Source organism: Ranitomeya imitator, chromosome 6 (assembly GCF_032444005.1).
Source record: "Ranitomeya imitator isolate aRanImi1 chromosome 6, aRanImi1.pri, whole genome shotgun sequence".
Taxonomy (NCBI): Eukaryota; Metazoa; Chordata; class Amphibia; order Anura; family Dendrobatidae; genus Ranitomeya; species Ranitomeya imitator.
Window position 1 is genome coordinate 147,558,864 of NC_091287.1, and position 20,371 is coordinate 147,579,234.

General features: G+C 43.5%; 1 protein-coding gene across 5 annotated transcripts in view; it reads right to left on the bottom strand.

Moving 5' to 3' along the window:
* Positions 1 to 20,371, bottom strand: part of HECW1 (HECT, C2 and WW domain containing E3 ubiquitin protein ligase 1) — a 377,961-nt gene that overhangs the window by 344,184 nt on the left and 13,406 nt on the right. The window lies entirely within an intron of this gene.

Genomic DNA, 20,371 nt, shown 5'->3' on the forward strand with positions numbered 1-20,371 from the left:
CTCACCGGGGGCATGTGAGCATGCTTGTTTTTAAGAACCCTGAATTGACATTTGCCCAATTAAAGGAGAGCGCTATACGTCTCCAGCTGGCAGAGGCACCTCGGGATCAGGATCCTGCGCAACCCATGGCAGAGGCACCTCAACAACAGGGAGTGCCAGTGACATCAGCTATGTCTGGGGCCATTGCTAAGCCCCTGGGGCCCAGTACTAATGAGGCTCTTCAACAAAAGCTTGACTCTTTAGCTGATGTTGTTGCTTCAATGGCTAAAACCATGCAGGAGATGAGAGGACACAAGATGGAGTTGGCAAACTGTAGAGAGGATGTTCCATGGATGAGACCCCGGAGATACCCGACATGGAGAGGACGACCCCGCGACCGCTACCAACCGGATGGACAGCCCATTTGCCGCCGTTGCCAGCAGCCGGGCCACTTTGCACGAGATTGTGATTTAAACGGGAATCCCCTGGGAATGCGGGCCGCTTCGCAGGAATGAACTTTCAAGGTCCAACACCCTGGCATGACAGGTACATCGGAGGACGACCCATTATCCCTATCGTGCTGGACGGAATTCCCCTCAACGCTTTGCTGGACACAGGTTCCCAGATTTCATCTATACCGTATATCCTTTATAAGAGGTACTGGGCTGATGCAGATATTGATAAAGGGCCCTCTGATGTTGAACTAGATATATGGGCCAGTAATGGTAAGTTGGTACCGAAACTAGGATTCAGGGAGATGACTATAAAGATTGGTAAAGTAGAACTGAAGAAACAGGGTATAATTGTTGTTGATGTTGACCGGCGGAACTGTGAACCAACTGTATTGATAGGAATGAATGTGTTAGAGAACTGCTTTTCCGAAGTCATTTCTGTCTTACAGCAAATTGCTGAAACTGCCCAATCCTGCCAGCAGAGAGTTCTCCGGAGGGAAATAAAAGTATTGATGTTAAGGCAACAGGTAGAAGTTGCAGGTGGAGAAATCGGCAGTGTGAGGGTAAGTGATCCAACGTCTATTGTAATCCCACCAAAAACAGAAATGCTGGTATGGTGTAGAGCAGCCATTGGTACTAAGGGACGAGATTATCAAGCCTTAATAGAACCAGTGTACACCGACAGCAGGCCCACTATACTCACAGCACGAGGGATAGTCAAGGCACACCGGGGACGAGTGCCGGTACGACTTTTGAACTGTGGAGAGGAAGAGGTCACTTTGCCAAGGTATGCTACAATGGCAAAGCTATATACTGTTGACAACAATGCCATCACAACCATTGAGCCCTTAGAACCAACCTGTCAGGTGGAAGGCAATGGCTTAGATGGAGAAATGGAGGATTGGTGCCAACAGCTACACGTGGGCATAAATTCAACACCTACCCATCAAAAACAAGGGGTGTATAGGCTAGTGACGGAATATGAACAAGTCTTCAGTAAACACCCATTGGACTTCGGACGGATAGAAGGGGTAGAACACACAATCCCCACAGGTGACCATCCCCCAATAAAAGAAAGATATAGACCCATACCGCCCGCTCACTATCAATGTGCAAAAGATATGCTGAGGGAAATGAAACAGGCCGGGGTAATAAGAGACAGCTGTAGCCCCTGGGCGGCCCCTCTAGTGATTGTCAAAAAAAGGACGGAACCATGAGAATGTGCGTAGACTACCGGAAGATTAATAACATCACCCATAAAGACGCCTACCCCTTGCCTAGGATAGAAGAGTCCTTAACTGCTTTGAAATCTGCTAATTATTTTTCCACCTTAGACTTAACAAGCGGGTATTGGCAAGTCCCTGTGGCTGAGAGAGATAAGGAAAAGACGGCATTCACCACACCAATGGGTCTATGTGAATTTAATCGCATGCCGTTCGGACTCTGCAACGCATCCGGTACCTTCCAGCGGCTGATGGAATGCTGCCTCGGACACAAGAACTTTGAGACCGTCCTCCTGTACCTAGATGATGTGATCGTCTACTCAAAGACTTACGAACAACACTTAATAGACCTGGCAGAAGTGTTCGAAGCCTTATCCAGGTATGGCATGAAAGTCAAGCCATCCAAATGTCACCTTCTCAAGCCAAAGGTACAGTACCTGGGACACATCGTGAGTTCGGAGGGAGTAGCACCAGATCCCGAGAAAATAAGCGCCATAAGGGATTGGCCAAGACCTACCAGCGCAAAAGAAGTGAGACAATTCCTGGGATTGGTGGGTTACTATCGCAGATTTATAAAAGGATTTACCAAGTTGGCAGCACCCTTGCAAGACACCTTGGTAGGGCAGACGAAGAAACCTTCAAACCGAAACCCTCCTTTTCAGTGGAACAACGAAAGGGAAGACTCCTTTGAACAACTAAAGAAGGCACTAACCGGAGAAGAGGTTCTGGCATACCCAGATTACCATCAACCTTTCATCCTCTACACCGATGCCAGTAATGTGGGACTAGGAGCGGTGCTGTCTCAAAAGCAAGAAGGTCGGGAGAAAGTCATCGCCTTTGCAAGTAGAAAGCTCCGGCCTACTGAAAGAAATTCAGAAAATTACAGCTCCTTCAAATTGGAACTACTGGCAGTAGTTTGGGCTGTGACGGAGCGTTTCAAACACTATCTGGCCGCTGCAGAATTTATTGTCTATACTGACAACAATCCGTTGACCCACCTGGACACAGCCAAATTAGGTGCGTTAGAACAGCGATGGATAGCCCGGTTATCTAATTACAACTTCATAATCAAGTATCGAGCAGGTCGCAAGAATGGAAATGCCGATGCCCTATCCCGGATGCCACACTTGAGAGATGTAGAAGAGGAAACGGGGGAGCTTGAAGAAATTGAACTACCAGCCTTCCATCGTCCCAAGGCAAAACATCATCAGTCAAGTACCTATCAGAAACAACAAGAGGTGAATTTTAATCCGTTAGCACACCATAGATGGGCTGACACCCAAGACAGCAATCCGGCTGTGAAGTTGGTGAAGGAACTGTTGACTGAGCAAAGTGCATATCCCGATGAGGATGCCCCAGAAGAGACGCATCAACTCTGGAAAGAGAGAGGCAAAATGTTCCTGTATCAAGGGAAGCTCTGTAGAAGATACACCAATCCGAAAACACATGAATTGGTTTGGCAGATTATTGTGCCTAAACAAGATGTGAAGATGGTCCTCGAAGCTTACCATAATGGTGCTGGTCACTTCGGTTGGAAAAAGTTAGAAGTACTTCTAAGAGAAAGATTTTATTGGGTCGGGATGAGAAAATCAATCGAACAGTGGTGCAGAAATTGTGGCCCGTGCAACCTCAGAAGAAACGATCAAAAGAACCAAAGAGCACCACTGCAGCCCATAATCACCAAACAACCACTTGAACTTGTAGCCATGGACCACGTGAAGTTGACACCAAGCCGGTCCGGCTATGTCTATGCCTTGACCATCGTGGACCATTATTCACGTTTCTTGGTAGTAGTACCCGTAAAAGATCTGACAGCAAAAACAGCAGCCAAAGCGTTCCAAACGTACTTTTGTAGACCCCATGGATATCCGGAACAGGTTCTCACCGACCAAGGTACAGCCTTTGAATCAGAGATCTTCAGAGAATTCTGTAATATGTATGGTTGCAAAAAGATCCGGACGACGGCCTATCATCCACAAACAAACGGCTTATGCGAGAAGATGAACCATATTGTAATAGACCTACTAAAGACTTTACCTGAGACAGAAAGGAATCAATGGCCAGAGAAATTGCCTGACTTGGTGGATCTGTATAATCATGTCCCGGTGAGCTCCACCAACTGCACCCCAGCTTACCTTATGCGTGCAAGACCCGGCCAATTACCAATCGATCTAGAAATGGGAATTCTGAAACCAGACGCAGAAGTTCAAGACTCCAATTGGGATATCATACGGCAAAAGCAGTATCGCCAGGTGCAAGAGAGTGTGGAAAGAAGCCTTCAGCAAACTAGAGAAAGACAAGAGCGAACTTTCAACCAGAATGCTCTAGCGACCCCATTAAGACCGGGTGACCAAGTGCTCAAGAGAAATCGTCAAACCAATAAACTGGACAATCAGTGGGAAGCCGTACCCTACACAGTTTTACCAACAAGAGTGGATAATCCTAAAATGTGTCTCATTAGCAAAAACGGAGGCTTAACATCTGTACTAGTGTCAAGAGACAATCTTAAATTATGTCCGGAAGCATTGAAAGAGCCAGACGTTGTCCAGCCAGAACCAGAAGTTATTCAACCCATACAGGTTCAACCAGTAAAAGAAAAAGAAGAGGAAGTGTATCACACCTGTATAGGAGACTTTCCCAAAACCCTACTAACATACCATGGTGCAGTAGTGGTTCCCATGGTGGCCTTTTACCCAACACCGAACCCAATACCAGAAGTCCCAAGACAGGAAGAGGCTGACCCCGTACTACAGGAGGTTCCAGGCCAGGAAGAACAGATTCCTGGTCAGAGTAATCCCATTCACGGTGGACTTGCCAACTCCATAGTCGTGGAATTATCTTTAGCAGAGCGGGCAGATACTACATCAGCAGTAGACAGTAGTACACCACATGAAGAGACACCGCTATTACGTAGATCACAGCGTAGTACCCAGGGTCAATTACCGGCCAGGTATGCAGATTACCAACTATAAAGCTCATAATGTGAATTGTATATATGTTATGCCGTATATAGTTAAACAGAAAATGTAGTATAGTCATTGTTATCAGTCTGCAACGTTTAAGCCCAGTACCTACAGAGACTTGTCTGTATGAACTTCTTGCATATTCTTGAACTTTTTATCAGCCCGGAGGCACTAAATCAAAGCTCCGGAAAGACTGCTTTTTGAACTTTGCTTTTTGCTCTTTTTGAACTTTCTTTAGACGTTATATTGATAACTCCGTTGGAAAAATGGAACTAAATTCTTGGACACAAAGTGCAGTGCCTTTCCTAGTACCTTCAAGGATAGAACTGTATTAATGGACGCTATTTGAAGTGACTTTTTACAGAACTCTATTTTTGTTTCCTTGAGTGGTTTTTGTAACTTTTCATTTTTAAGACTCTGTACATATTAATTGTTATTTCAAAATGTTATCGTCCCACAGTCCCGGAGTACTGTTCTTAACTAAGGGGGAATGTGGCACCCCTAGGGGTATTTGCCACAAAAATAGTTACTGACAGTAAATACAAATACTAAAATAGCAAGACTGCACTACCACCTCCGGCCAGAAGGGGGAGCTCCAGAGACTCCCCTTGATCCATTCTGGTCTGAGAGAAGAAATGGCAGTTGGGCCAAGGAGCTGAAAGTGAGAGGTCATACAGCTGAATTTCTAACAGCCCTATGACGGTTTCCAGGCCCAAATCACCGGCCTGAGGAGAAGAGGGATAGAGAAAAAGGACATTGTGAGAACCGGGTAGTATTAATCACTACCCAGAACAGGCGCAAAGACGGATACCGGGTCCGTGGCTGTATTCATTATATATAATACAGCAACCGGAAAAACGTGAGGTGATATCAGCTTCACTAGGGCCGGACGCAGCAACAGACACAGAGTTCAGCGGTACTCCCAGAGGGGGTAAACCGATAAAAGGACTCGGGTTGCCCGTCGAACCAGGACCCGGAGGGGACAGATTGGGCCGGCAGCCAGTTCACATACAGCAGCAGGGCCACACAGAAATTGCGCACAATAAGAGGCGAAGACCCTGGCAGGGTCAAAGTAACTCAGAGTTCCCATACAGACTCCGGTGACAGGACTGGTTGTAAATCCTTTTATGTTAAAGTAAACTGGTTAAACGTTTCAGTGCCTCAGTCTTTCATTTGGACAATAGCCATCTATCCAGGATCGGGATCGTCACCGCTGGGAGAACCTGCAGCTGATCAAGTAAGTGCCTGTCACCTCATGATACCCCTTACACAGCATGGGGCAGCATGGTGGCGCAGTGGTTAGCACAGCAGCCTTGCAGCGCTGGGGTCCTGGGTTCTAATCCCACCCAGGACAACATCTGCAAAGAGTTTGTATGTTCTCTCCGTGTTTGCGTGGGTTTCCTCCGGGCACTCCGGTTTCCTCCCACATTCCAAAGACATACTGATAGGAATTCTAGATTGTGAGCCCAATCGGGGACAGTGATGATAATGTGATGTAAAGCGCTGCGGAATATGTTAGCGCTATATAAAAATAAAGATTATTATTATTATTATTACACTGTGCATTGCCTGAGGCCACAGCACCGGGTCAAGCCACCCGTGACATCCCCCTCAAGAGACAGACTCCATTGGTCCGCTGCTGGGTATCCCGGTCTCCTGGGCGTCACACCTCTATATAGTGTTAGAACTAGAAAAATACATTTACAGTAGCACGTAAAAGTTTGTGCACCCCTGGTCAAAATTATTGTTATTGTAACTAGTTAAGCAAGCTGAAGATTAAATGATCTCCAAACGGTTTAAAGTTAAAAATGACACATTTCCTTTATATTTTATATTTAAAAAAATATTGTGTATACTCGTGCATTAGCCGACTTTTCAGCACATTTTTTGTGCTGAAAATGCCCCCTGGCTTATACATGAGTCATTATCCTAGAAAAATGGCAGGGGAGGGGGAGCAGCGGAGCAGCAGGTCACAGAGGCAGGAGCTGGTGACTGCAACTAAAGCCTGTGCCTGCTAAAAAGAAATATTCACTGCGCTGGCAGTGAATATTCATTTCTCTTATAGCGCGCTTTTACAGCTGCAGCCACCGGCTTCTAGCACATATCCTACTTACAGTACCTTCCCTGTGTGCCCTCACTGCATCTCGTTCTGGCTGGCGCCACCAGCTCTTATGGCCGAGTGATCATGTGTCCCCCGCTCATTAAGGTAATGAATACTAGGATCAGGATGAGGGGACAATGCGTACCCGGCTTATGCTCGAGTCAATATGTTTTCTCAGTTTTCGTGGCAAATTTAGGTGCCTCGGCTTATACTCAAGTATATATGGTATATTGCCATGTTTTAGATTTTAAAAATTATAAAAAGTAAAATAGGCCAATGCAAAAGTTTGGGTACCCTTTGTGATTTGTGTGCTCAGATAAATTTGACCAAGTTTTCAGACCTTAATTAGCCTGTTAGGCTAGGTTCACATTGCGTTAAAGCAGCCCGTTCAACACATGCGTTAAACGGGCTGCGTTAACGCAAGTGCCGACATGCCATCGCGCTAGCGCAGATAGAGCTAGCAGATGCTCTATCTTTGTTAGCGGTGACGGACCCGGAAACGTTGCAGCCCGCGTCCGAGGGTCCGTCACATTGCTAGTGCACGCCCATTTTGGACATGCGCTAGCGATGCGCTCGAAATAGGGCTTAATGGCAGAATTAACAGACTGCGTTACACCGCGTTATGCTGTGGTGTATTTTAATCCGTCTAACTGCTTATAACGTAATGTGAACCCATCCTTAGTGTTATGGCTTTTTCACTATTATCGTTAGGAAAGACCAGGTGCTGAAAATTTCCCAGCATTATAAAAAGCCAGCCTTCTCTAACCTTGTGCCAAAAAACATCAGTCATGCGTTCTTCTAAGCAGCACTCTGAAAATGGTGGAGGACCACAATGCAGGAGAAAGCTTTAAGAAGATAGTAAAGCGTTTTCAAGTTGCCCTTTCCTTAGTTCAAAGTGTAATTAGGAAATGGCAGTTAACAGGAACAGTGGAGATCAAGATGCAGTCTGGATAATCAAGCAAAATGTCAGTGAGAGCTGCTCACAGGATTGCTAAAGAGGCAAATCAGAACCCCGCTTTACTGAAAAAGTCCTTCAGAAAGATTTAGCAGACTCTGCAGTTGTGGTACATTGTTCTACTGTTCAGAGACACCTGCAAAAATATAGCTTTCATGGAAGAGTTATCAGAAGAAAACCTCTCCTGCATTGTCATTATAAAATTCAGCATCAGAAGTATGCAAAAAAAATTTGCACAAGTCTGCTGCATTTTGGGAACAAGTCCTGTGGATCGATGAGGTTAAAATAAAACTCTTTGGTCACAATGATCGAAGGTATATGAGTAGAAAAGAGGGCACAGAATTTCAGGAAAAGAACTTCTCACCAACCTTTAAGCATGGGGGTGGATCAATCATGCTTTGGGGTTGTGTTGCAGCTAATGGCACAGAGAACATTTCGCAGGTAGAGGAAAGAATGGATTTAATTAAATTTGAACAAATTCTTGATGCAAATATAACACCATCTGGAAAAAAGCTGGAGTTGAAAATAGGATGACTTCTACAAATGGATTATGATACTAAACATAATAGACTACCTGAAAAGGCGAAAGCTGAAGGTTTTACAATGGCCCTCACAGTCCCCTGATCTGAGCATCATTGAAAATCTGTGGATATATCTCAAAATAGCAGTGCATAGAAGACTACACAGGAATCTCACAGAACTGGAAGAATTTTTCAAGGAAGAATGGATGAAAATCCCTCTAACAACATGCTACTGTAGAGCTATTACTAAAAAAATTGAGTTGACTAAAACATGTAGTATAACACTAACTACAATTCAATGATTTCTCTTTTGAAAGCTGAGAAAATTGTTACCTATGGCTACTTGTTAAAGAGGACTTGACAATAGATCAAAAGTGGATGGCTTTTGCTCTTTTTTTCTAAAATTCGCCATATGGTTCCAGATATACATGGTAAGCCTTCATATTTTGTCCAACCAATATGCTAATTTTTAGGCTGCTCTGCATAATTACCCTGTGAGCAACGCCCCCTTGATAAAACCCATTCAAATTAACATATTGGGTGTATTAAATAGAAAAGCTAATTTCTCTGGAAATGTAAGATGGATCTAAGAAAAAAATGAGAAAATAATACTCAAAGCAGCAAAGGGATATGAAATTGGAGAAAAAACTGACCACATTCGATCTGGCAATTGGCCCTCTTTATATCGTATGTTGAACTTTTACACAAACAGTAATTCCCAATCATTGCCAAGTGTAAATCTGCCCAGCAATCAAACTAAATACACTAGCTTCTCCTTGATTGCATCTTTAATGCAGGCATAAAATTAAAAACAGACACATGCGTCTGATAATTATAAAAGCGGGAAAACAAACAATCACACAAATGATCATTTGTATGAACCACTTAATGATCAGTAGACTTCCTAAATCTCCAATCTTCATTTTTTAATCTGGCCTTGTAAAAGAAGTTGTCTGTTCATTCAGCAAGCAATGTACTGGAGATTGGTGCATGAAGCAGAGACCATTGGGCCAAATGAATGTATTAAAGGGGTTGTCCGATAAAAACAAGTTATGACCTACCCACAGTATAGGAGGGCTGAACCTAGTGACCGAATCCCATTAAATAGTTGAGCACTAAAAATTCTCTCACTTTCTAGTATCCCCCATGTTGAATTTTTTAATACCTTCCTGCAATCCTGCATGGGAGGCTTCCAAGTGCCTAAAATGTGGCGAGTGTCTTAGTCCTTTATGCTAAATATCCGCATTACATGTAGTTAATTCAAAAAGTTCAAACAGGAGAATAAAGTTACTTTATTATATTAAAAATGTGAGGTCCATTTTAATATTTTCTTTGTATTAAAATAATGTTATCTGAAGCATTAATCTCAAAGACAACACTACTGAGAAATTCTGATGACAGTTCTCATGTGCTTGCTTGATAAAGACCCTTGAGGTTGAAATGTTGCATTGCTTGATAAAGACCCTTGAGGTTGAAACGTTGCATTGCTTGATAAAGACCCATGAGGTTGAAACGTTGCATTGCTTGATAAAGACCCTTGAGGTTGAAACGTTGCATTTATGGCTTAATGAAGAATCTTTTCACCCTGACTGGATGCTGTCCTTCACTTCAACCGATAGTAAATTCTCATGTGCTTGCCTTGTGATGCAGGTTAGGGTGAGTGACAAGGACCAAAAGTGATGGTGCAGCAAAGCAGTGCTTGCCAGAAAACCAGGACTGCGAGGTATGCAGGAAATATCACAAAAAACAGAGCCAGGAGTATAGCTATATAAGAATTGTAGATGAGTCAATCCAAGACTAGCAGCAGGCAAATGGTTAAAGGCAGAGTTCTATGCTTTCAGCAGACAGATGGTCAATGGCAGAGACATATGCAACCTGGAAAGTGCGATGAACATGCAAACTGGACACTTGCTTGCAGAGACACTTGCACACTTTCGCAGTGGAGTTGTAAGCATGAACACCAGTATTCGCAAAGACAAGCTCATTATGCCTACTCAAAATGATTACCCATAGGCTAGTAGCCAAACTGGTTACCTGCTTGTAGAGAAGAGTACGCATTGCTGTAGCAAAATTGTAAGTTTGTTCAGCATGAGTATAAACAATTCTGAGCCAGGAAGGAATTGCAGATAGTAGAAAAACAAGCAGGAGTTTTCTGAAGAGATGATTAACCAAGTCAGTGAAGTGGATGGTGAGGTAAACTCCTGAAGTGTAGGTGGAAATTGATTGCTATGCTTACTGAATGCTTACCGAATACTCACAGCACATGACTGAATGAGCCGGCCTTAAAGGGCCTTGGGTGATGATGTCAAAAGGTGGTTGCCAGGCTACCATAGTAACCAAGTTTTAGACTTGCACAAAGGGAACCCAGCGTCTGAACTAGGACAGTTGAGTAACAACAGCATTGTCTTTCAAGGTTGAAGCGTTTTCATAGAGATATTATATGGCTCCACATCTACAACAATAGGTCTACCTGTCTAACCTGCTTAATAGCAGATGTGGCTGTATATGTGTAACCTCACGCATGCGACTGAATTACCGTATAACAACATTGGTCCTGTAAATGGTAATCCCACAGTATCTTGGTATATTGTGGGAAGATCATCAACTAACGATCTGTGGATCTGTGATCCTAATGATAGACCATCAATGTACATGTAAATCAATTACAGTTGAGCGAATCAATAGACCCTTTCATGCACTACACTGGATGGTAATTTGACGGCTAATAACAACTACCCTTTCTATAAATAAAGAGGCTATCCCATCCCTGACTGATGGGACCCCCTCTAACTCATGAGAAGGTGGTCCCTTGTGAATGGAGTCGTAGTACACATGTGCCGTACAGCTCCCACAGACCCATAGGATTGAATAGAGCATAGAGCAGCCATCAGGGAACTACTGATTCAGTTAGATAGGATTTGGGGACTCAGTCCATGGGATCGATGGTGGCTCAATAATATAGCTCCTTTACAAAGTCCATACAGATGACATGCAAGTAATATAGAAAAACAACCACATTTTTATGTTTCTCTGTAGACCTTAATAAACATTTTCCAACTCCCAAAACCAATTAAATTAGTGCATACTGCATTTACAGTGTACGTGCATAGTCTCATAGATTAACATTAGTGCAATATTACCAGCAAAAAAAAGCTATATTATTAATGAAAAATACGCTTGTGTGAAGACAGAATAAAAGACATGTGGAGGTGGCAGTCAAGTCTGCAAAATGAAAGAAATAAAACATATTGAATGTTGCATTATTTTTCCTCCATTTCGCTTTAGATCTACAGTCTAATAATAAACCTATATCAATTTGTGCTGCAGATTCCAGAAGGAAGCCCATTCTAAAAAGCTATCACATTTCTCCATTGTGGAGATTAGAACATTTTCAGCTTTTTTTTAAGCCTTCAGAGCCTCCTGAGATTTCTCCAATAGCTGCTTTTTCCTCCTCTGCAACCGAAGAAAGGCTCTTTCGCTTCATACATTATTCATGTGTGCTATTTTCCATCGTTAACATTGCTGGTGCCACCCAAAGAAGTATCGAATTTTTCTGTGCCCGTCTAATTTTCTCCCGGTATCAGAAACTGATTACACATACGACTTGATGATATTAGAATTAATTACCAGAAATCATAAATGGATTAATGTTAATGATCACATGAACTAATACATCTGAAAATTCCCAACATATATATTATTTACAGGGGTTCTACCATACTGAGGCTACTGGCCACAATATTCATGAATGTTAGAAATCTGAAGTACCGTATATACTCGAGTATAAGCCGAGATTTTCAGCCCACTTTTTTGGGCTGAAAGTCCCCCTCTCGGCTTATACTCGAGTCATATACCCGGGGGTCGGCAGGTGAGGGGGAGCGGGGGCTGTGTAGTTATACTTACCTGCTGCGGCGCGATCCCTGCAGTCCCTGGCTTCTCCGGCGCTGCAGATTCTTCCTGTACTGAGCGGTCACATGGCACCGCTCATTACAGAAATGAATAGGCGGCTCCACCCCCATAGGGGAGGAGCCGCATATTCATTGCTGTAAATGATCGGTAACTGTGACCGCTCAATTACAGGAAGAAGCTGCAGCGCCGGAGAAGCCAGGGACTGCAGGGATCGCGCCGCAGCAGGTAAGGGGAGCGCAGCGCTAATTACCTGCTCCTCGCTCCGGTGCGGCTCCGTCTGCAGCGTCCTCTAGCAGTGACGCTCAGGTTAGAGGGCGCTGTGACGTAGTCAGTGCGCGCCTTCTGCTGAGCGTCAGTGCTGGAGACGGAGCCGCACGAGGAGCAGGCAAATATTGAAAGCGCCGGCGTCCTGAGCAAGAGAGGTGAGTATATGATTTTTTTTTTTATGGCAGCACCAGCAGCATTCTATATGGCACAGCATTATATAAGGAGCATCTATGGGGCCAAAAAGTACGGTGCAGAGCATTATATATGGCACAGCTTTATATGGCACATCTATGGGGCCATAAAGAACGGTGCAGACTCAGAGCATTATATATGGCACAGCATTATATAAGGAGCATTTATGGGGCCAAAAAGTACAGTGCAGAGCATTATATATGGCACAGCTTTATATGGCACATCTATGGGGCCATAAAGAACGGTGCAGAGCATTATATATGGCACAGTATTATATAAGGAGCATCTATGAGGCCATAATGAACGGTGCAGAGCATTATATGTGGCACAGCTTTATATGGAGCATCTATGGGGCCATAATGAACGATGCAGAGCATTATATATAGCACAGTTGTATATGGAGCATCTATGGGGCAATAATGAACGGTATGGAGCATCCATTTTTATTTTTGAAATTTACGAGTAGCTGCTGCATTTCCTACCCTAGGCTTTTACTCGAGTCAATAAGTTTTCCCAGTTTTTTGTGGCAAAATTAGGGGGGTCGGCTTATACTCGGGTCGGCTTATACTCGAGTATATACGGGTATCTTGTTTTTGGCATTATGCAAGGATGGAAGAAGAAATGTACAAATCATTACTGTTCACAGGAATATGTTTCTAATTTGTTCTCCTAACATCCAGTCACATTTTGGATGTTACCGTTGGAGAGACCAACAGCAGCCATAGAGGTATCAATACAAAAAGGTGAAGTGAAATGTTTGCTCTATATGAGAAGTGACTCCAACAATAACATTATATAAGATAATCAGTGGATATGCAATTTAATAATAAAATGCTATCTCAATAATGTGTTTCTGAGTGGGGACCCCATCGACCATGTATTATTGGATGACTTTACCTTTAGAACTGTAACGCTCGCGCCTAGACTAGTTGGCGCAGGCGTGCGGGGGTGTGGCCCCACTGGACCACAGACCAGACTACCCTGGAAGGGGTGTAACTAAGTAGCTTCCTAGGTGTTCTCTTGAGCCTCTGATGGTGAGGTCAGACTTGTGCAGCAGGAAGCTACCAGGTACCACTCCAGGGTGGTGTTTGGCTGTGGCTGCTGATCCCACCGGGGAACAGAACATAGACAGGCAAGCGGGCATGGCTGGCACTCTGGCAGACAGGCAGGCAAGGCTGGGACACAGGCAGGCGGACGGGTACAACAGAGACACTGGCAGGCGGGCACGGCTGGCTCTCTGGCAGGCAGATACGGGTACTACAGAGACACTGGCAGGCGGACACGGCTGGCTCTCTGGCAGGCAGATACGGGTACTACAGAGACACTGGCAGGCGGTCACGGCTGGCTCTCTGGCAGGCAGATACGGGTGGCTCTCTGGCAGGACAGGAGGACAAGGTTGGTACACTGGAAGAACCGGTAGGGACCGGTCTGCAGGCTGGTATGTAAAACAGGTAAGAACCTGTTCAGACAGGAGGACTTATGAATAGGAAGAGAAAGACCGCAAGAGTGGATGCAGAGCAAAAGCACAGGAGCTAGAGCCAAGAAGAGATGCAGGAGGCGGAGCCTGGAGGAGGAGCCAAGTGTCAAAATGCAGGAGGCGGAGCCAAGTGCAGAAATGCAGGAGGCGGAGGCACGTGCAGAAACGCAGGAGGCAGAGCCGAGAGCAGGAGGCGGAGTCACATGCAGATACCCAGGAGTCGGAGCCAAGTGCAGAAACACAGGAGGCGGTGCCAAGAACAAGGTGCTGAGCTGAGAGCAGAACAAGGTCACAGAATGCAGAGCAAGGAGCAAAGCAAGGTCGCAGAGAGCAGAGCCAAATTCAGAGCAAAGCAGGACACAGAGTACGCACAGCAGGGAAAGGAAACCAAGGCAGGGATATAAACGGACACAGGAACAGGACTAGGCTAAGACAAAGTCAGGAACAGGAGAAGGGACAGAGACATGGACACAAGCCAGGATACGAAGCCCCTCTGGATGGCAAACACAGGACACAGACCAGGGTACAACGCCCCCCTGGTTGGTGGACATAAGAGGAACAGAGACATGGCCTGGCACCTCAGCAGCTAAGAACTGACTGAGGGAGTAAGTTGCACAGGCCCCAACCAATGGGTGGGATGTCTTAACCCTGCTGTTCTGTTCGGTCTGGGGAGACCTATTTTGAACGTTGGTATTTTTTGGGGTGTTCAAGATGCGGTTCTGAAACTTGTGGTTGATTGACTTAAATGAGGATGGGTCGGTCGGCCACGGGTTTCAGAGCCGCATCTTGAATATTTTAAAGAATATTGAAGTTCAAAGTCGGTCATTTTTGACCAACAGAACAGCAGGGTTAAATACAGGAAGCCTCATGGCGATTGGCCGGGGACACCTTAGCAAGATGCACACAGTCTCAATAAGACACAGGAGTTGCCGGTGGCGCCCCCCTATGCACACAGACAGAGCATGCACAGAGCAAACAGCAGACATGAGGCACACAGCATGGAACTGGCAGCAGAGAGAAGTCACAAGATGGCCCAGAGAAGCGAGTTTGAATGTAATGCAGGTGGGGGATGGGAGGCCATGCAGTGATGCCAGCAGGGTTGTTACAAGAACAAAGTAGCTGTTGGCTGAAGGAGTTTAGTACTGGATCGTAGTAATTATGTCAGGAGCGCTCAAATTATAAAGGTGATGACACAACCCCTTCAAGGTTCTCCAACTGAAGAACATCACTTTATTTGGGTTGTCCCATTTAGATATACCCGATTAGCAAGTTCAGACTTAATGAATGGAATTCTCCAGTTCAGGATCCTCAGCTCTTGGCCAAACTGGAGAGCATTACAAAAAGCAACATTACTCTGCAGGACCTGTCAAGTCCTGTATTACAACGAAAACCTATTGAACTGAATAGACAGTGTGCGATTCTTTATTGTGGTAGCGCTGTAGGTATGAACACTTATTGCCAAGTTCCTTCGCTGATCCAAGGGGTGGAAAAATTTGGGATCAGATAACAAAATGCTAACCAATGTTGACAAATCCTCTAAAGTGAATCTCAGACAGCATGAATCAGACATTGGCACTGTAATTTCAGATTGGTATGTTTGAAAACATACAGTTAAAAGACTACCACCGACCATGTGGCTTGTGTGACTAGTCTACTTCTCCCCATCCACTTCCTTTGAGTGGCAGGTCTCACCCTTTATTCTTGCTGCCAGGTTCACATTAAGCTGTCTGGAGGGTTGTTGAATCAGTGTTAATAACATTCCAGTAACCAGTAAGCTTAGAAAATGGTTCCTAGTTGCTAATATCTTGACTTGTTTATTATTAGATTTGCTTTTCTTTCCTGGCCCCTAAAATATAAACTGCTTCTTGAGTTTGAGGGGGATTGGCAAGATCCAATTTGCTTCCAATGTCTACAGAATTTTGTACATTCTGTTATCCTATCCTGATATAAATATTACATTGTTTTTATATTTAATCTCTTGATGTTTTACTAGAACAAAATGAACCATGTAATTAATATTCCAAAAAACGTTTCCCATATCACCTCAAACTGGTTCTATGAATATGATAATGAGTATGCTCCAATGATCAGGACATTTGCATAGTCACCAGCAAATTTGGGGGAACTGCACAATGAGCAAAAGGTCCTTCCAAAATATCACTTTACTAAAAAATACACTTCTTCACCTTGACCAAATTTCTCTGTTACATCCTTAATTAACCACATCTCATGCCGATTGGCCCTATTCTTTGAAAGCACCACTCCTTTAGGTGTCCCTTTTTCACTGTACTAATCAGTGATCCAATCTCACTATCTTTAAAAAGAAAAATGAACATCAAATGAGTTACAAAGTTTTATAGGTTGAAAAATCACTTAGGTCCATCAAGTTCAGCCTTTCTCCACCAGTTATACATTTTCTATCGCCAGATTATTTATAACCCATAATGTTATTTGTTGTGAAAAAAAGCATCCAAATCATCCAGCCCTTACTTAAAAGCTGTAATAGTGTCCGCCATTACTACCTCTTGTGGTCGGGCATTCCACAGTCTGACTGCTCTAACTGTAAAGAACCCTTTCCTATTTAGCTGCTGGAATCGCCTTTTGTGCGCTCATAATGAATGCCCCATGGAAGAATGCACAGAAGACCTGAGCTCATAGGTCTGTCATGTACAAAGTACAAAGCAGCCTCAGTTTGCCATCCAGAAGTTGGATTACCCAAATGGTTGGTATGAATAAAGTACTTGCTTTAATAATACTCCAGAATAGAGGATAAACTTTACATCCAGGATTTATTTAGCTGGGAATTATGTTAAGCATGACAAAACAGGAACGGCCAATTTAAAAGAAAGAAAAAAATAGCCAATAAAAAAAACAGTCAATGAAAAGGCAATTGTAATAGCCCAGAGTCCTACCAACACAAATGAGGCCAACAATAAACATGAGAACAAAAGCCTTGATGGACAACATATTCTTACGATATTGTTATGTTTGCTACAAATGATTGTTAAATTAGTGTCACGCTTGCAGTTTTCAGATAAGTGCTTGAATTCTTTTGACCCATGGATGTCACTGTTATAAATAGAAGCAGTAGAATTTGTGGTATGAAAAGAATAGAACATTGGCACTTGCATTACTGGTAATAATAACACATTGGGTGATACATTTTTAACTGGCACTTTTCAGATGCATAATTATCTACAAAAGAAGAACCATATTTGCATCTCTCTAATGTATTCCTGTTTGCTAGTATACAATGAAATCTTTACTACGGTCTGAAAGATTTCCGACAGCCTGCTGTGCTGTTAGTAATAATGACATCCTCTGACTGCTACCAATCAGTCCAAACTGGGAACAATGCAAAGTAACAATTCCACTGAGTAGTAAGTGAAAGCGATGGTGTATAAGCCACTGGAAGGGCTGTCTCCTGCCATCCCCATAAGTTACATGCCAGCTGAACACGTATTGTCTGGTGCCTGCACACTGCCCACATTGTCGCTCTACGAGGCACGCTTTTCTATGTGTGAGACGCGGTGTCATGTTCTTTTCAGGAGTCTTTTCTAAGCCCATTTTAAAAGGACAAAATCATCTTTATATACATTGACACACAATTCTCAATTAAAAGTAATTAGTTATTAACCAAGAAAAGCAAGTAAAGCCATCCATAAAGATTTATGTATCTGCCAACAATCTAATGAATACAGAAGCCCCCCGACTGCCTCCAAATGGCAGATGCTGATCTATTTGTAAAGTAAGGAAAAAGCTCCCGTCATAAGAATAAGGAGGCGACAAGAGTTGTCTGGCAGAGGCTCGCCCCCCTCTCCTTAGCTGACAATTTTTAGTTTTTAGGTGTGTAATCCTCTACATATTGGTAAAAGGCAACAGGCAAAACAGACATATTGCTTAGTGTAGAGCCTGAGCGTGAAAAATATAATAGATAATCCCTCTATCATGCCCCTCACACTTCATCCTAAAACACAATGTTTGAGTAATGTGCTTGTGTATTCCTTTATGTAATTATATATTTTTTCCAATTCTGCAAAATATTACGTTCCGGATTTTATCTTTGTCATTGCACTGTATGACACTGCAATTTCAGGAAGGTGACTGCAGCCCTAAATTTAGAACTCCAACCAAAACTACGCACCACCAAAACTCAAACATTAAAATATATAATTTTATTGAACATAACCATATAAAAAGTACAAGGGATGTGACAGGGATAAAGCCAATATGTGGGGAAACAGGGGGAAAGTAGGCACCGACAGGTATATGTAGTAAGATATAATCTGATTGCTCCCAAGGTGTGTCAGAGAGTAATATATATTGTAGAGCCCAAAATACAGGCACACACCACGGAACAAAGATACCTAACCACAGCGAGGCTGTACACCACCGCTGGGTCCAAAACCAAGAGAATAGGAATCAAAACCAATTGCTCATAATTATTACCTGAGAGTGCCTGAAGCCCCTGTGTAGCCCACGATCCCCTACGCGCGTTTCGGCGCTCAAGCCTTCTTCCGGGGGAACGCCCCGGAAGAATAGCACACAGGAACAAATAGACTTTAATTATCTAAACAGGATGAACCGAATGCGTACTCCTCCTAAATAACTTGTAAGTCAGATATTTCCTGTACTCCTGCTCCTAATGCACGAGTATCTGAGACGGATTCATGTATTCATTAATAGCTGAAGGCAGAAGAACTGCAATTCTGACGGATAATCAGGATGTAACTTGTATCGGTTCATATAATTCACTCACATGGGTTTTCATTGAAATAGAACAATCAAGACATCATGGCACTACACTGTGTAGCCGTAAAATTCAAGCCATGGACTTGAGATTTCATTACAGATACTGAGCTGTACTCAAGCTCAATTTTGCCATTTAAAACTGCTAAATTTGTCATTTAAAACATTTTTTAAACTTCTGATAATCGTATCAAAAGAAAAAAGGCGTAATACTCACCTTACTAATCCCCTGATGCTGCTGAGCTGACACTTGCTTTGTTCCCCGACGGTCTAGGTTGACTAAGCTAAGAAATTACGCATTAACATGATGTGACCTCAACGGCCAAATGTAATGTCAACTGTTAACATATTATCACTGGAGGCTGGGACACAGAGACTGGCAACGAACCAGGGAGGCATCAACATAAGATTGTCAGAGAAGTTATTTCTTATGTTACACCATTATCAGTTATGTGTCAAATATTTCATGGCTTTCGATGACCTCTTCAACATAAATGGGCACAACTTTATCTTGTGACTGTTATGTCCCATCAATGAGACATTTTACAGACTGTCCTGTACATTTTACATGCTGTAGTGCACTTTCTCATGTTATGTTATGTCACGTTATGTCATGTTATGTTATGTTCCCATGCCAATTGGACTACAACTGTTGTTGTTGTTACTTGCATGCTAGTTTTCCTTTAGTTTTTCAGGTCTACAGTGACATTCCCAGGGGACATTATATGAATTATGAAATCTAAAGATTTCAGACGGGGAGTGTTATGTCCCATGAATGAGACATTTTACAGACTGTCCTGTACATTTTACATGCTGTATTGCACTTTCTCATGTTGTTTTTTGTTGCTATGTGTTCCTGTGTTTTGCATAGCTGAAATTCTCCCTTTCCATCAAGTTTGTCCCTTCTGTCTCCCTGTCTCCCTCTGCTGGGTGTCATGTCACTTCCTTCTTCATCTCCCTGTGTCTCAGTCTCCATCTTGGCTTCATTAGAGGCACATGTGCTTTCAGCTTGTCTCAAAGAAAGTCTTTTTTTGCCTGCTGCTGCTGTTTATGCATTCAACAAGAATTCTTAAAGAAATCAAAGTGTCTTCTGGATTCTTCATAACATGTGCCTGTAGCTGAGTTAAGCTATCTGCGAACGTCGCCAATTGTAAGTAAGGTGAAGAGATTCAGCATCTCACAGAGCCATATTTGCAGCCACAGGCCCAAGGGACAGAATAGTAAAAAAAGACTTACCAGATTCATCTGTAAAGCCACCAACAGCTTCTATAAAGCTTCAGAACTTCCTGCAGAGCATCTGCTCTCAGCATATAAGAGCTATACAGCTCCCATTCTCCCTGTGAATCAGGATGGCTGAAGGAATGACTACACGTTCTCTGCCAGACCTATTGCTAGAGGAAGAGTGTATAGAACTTGATCCACCATCTAGTGAGAAGGCTAAAAACTGCTGAGTAACATAGACAGCCTGTCTCAGCCTGCTTCTCTGGAACGACCACCAGAGGGAACCCTTGCACAACTGTGTTCAGATTATCAACTGTATGCAGAAATTGCAGATCAGTGCACCTTCGTTTTACAGAGACTTA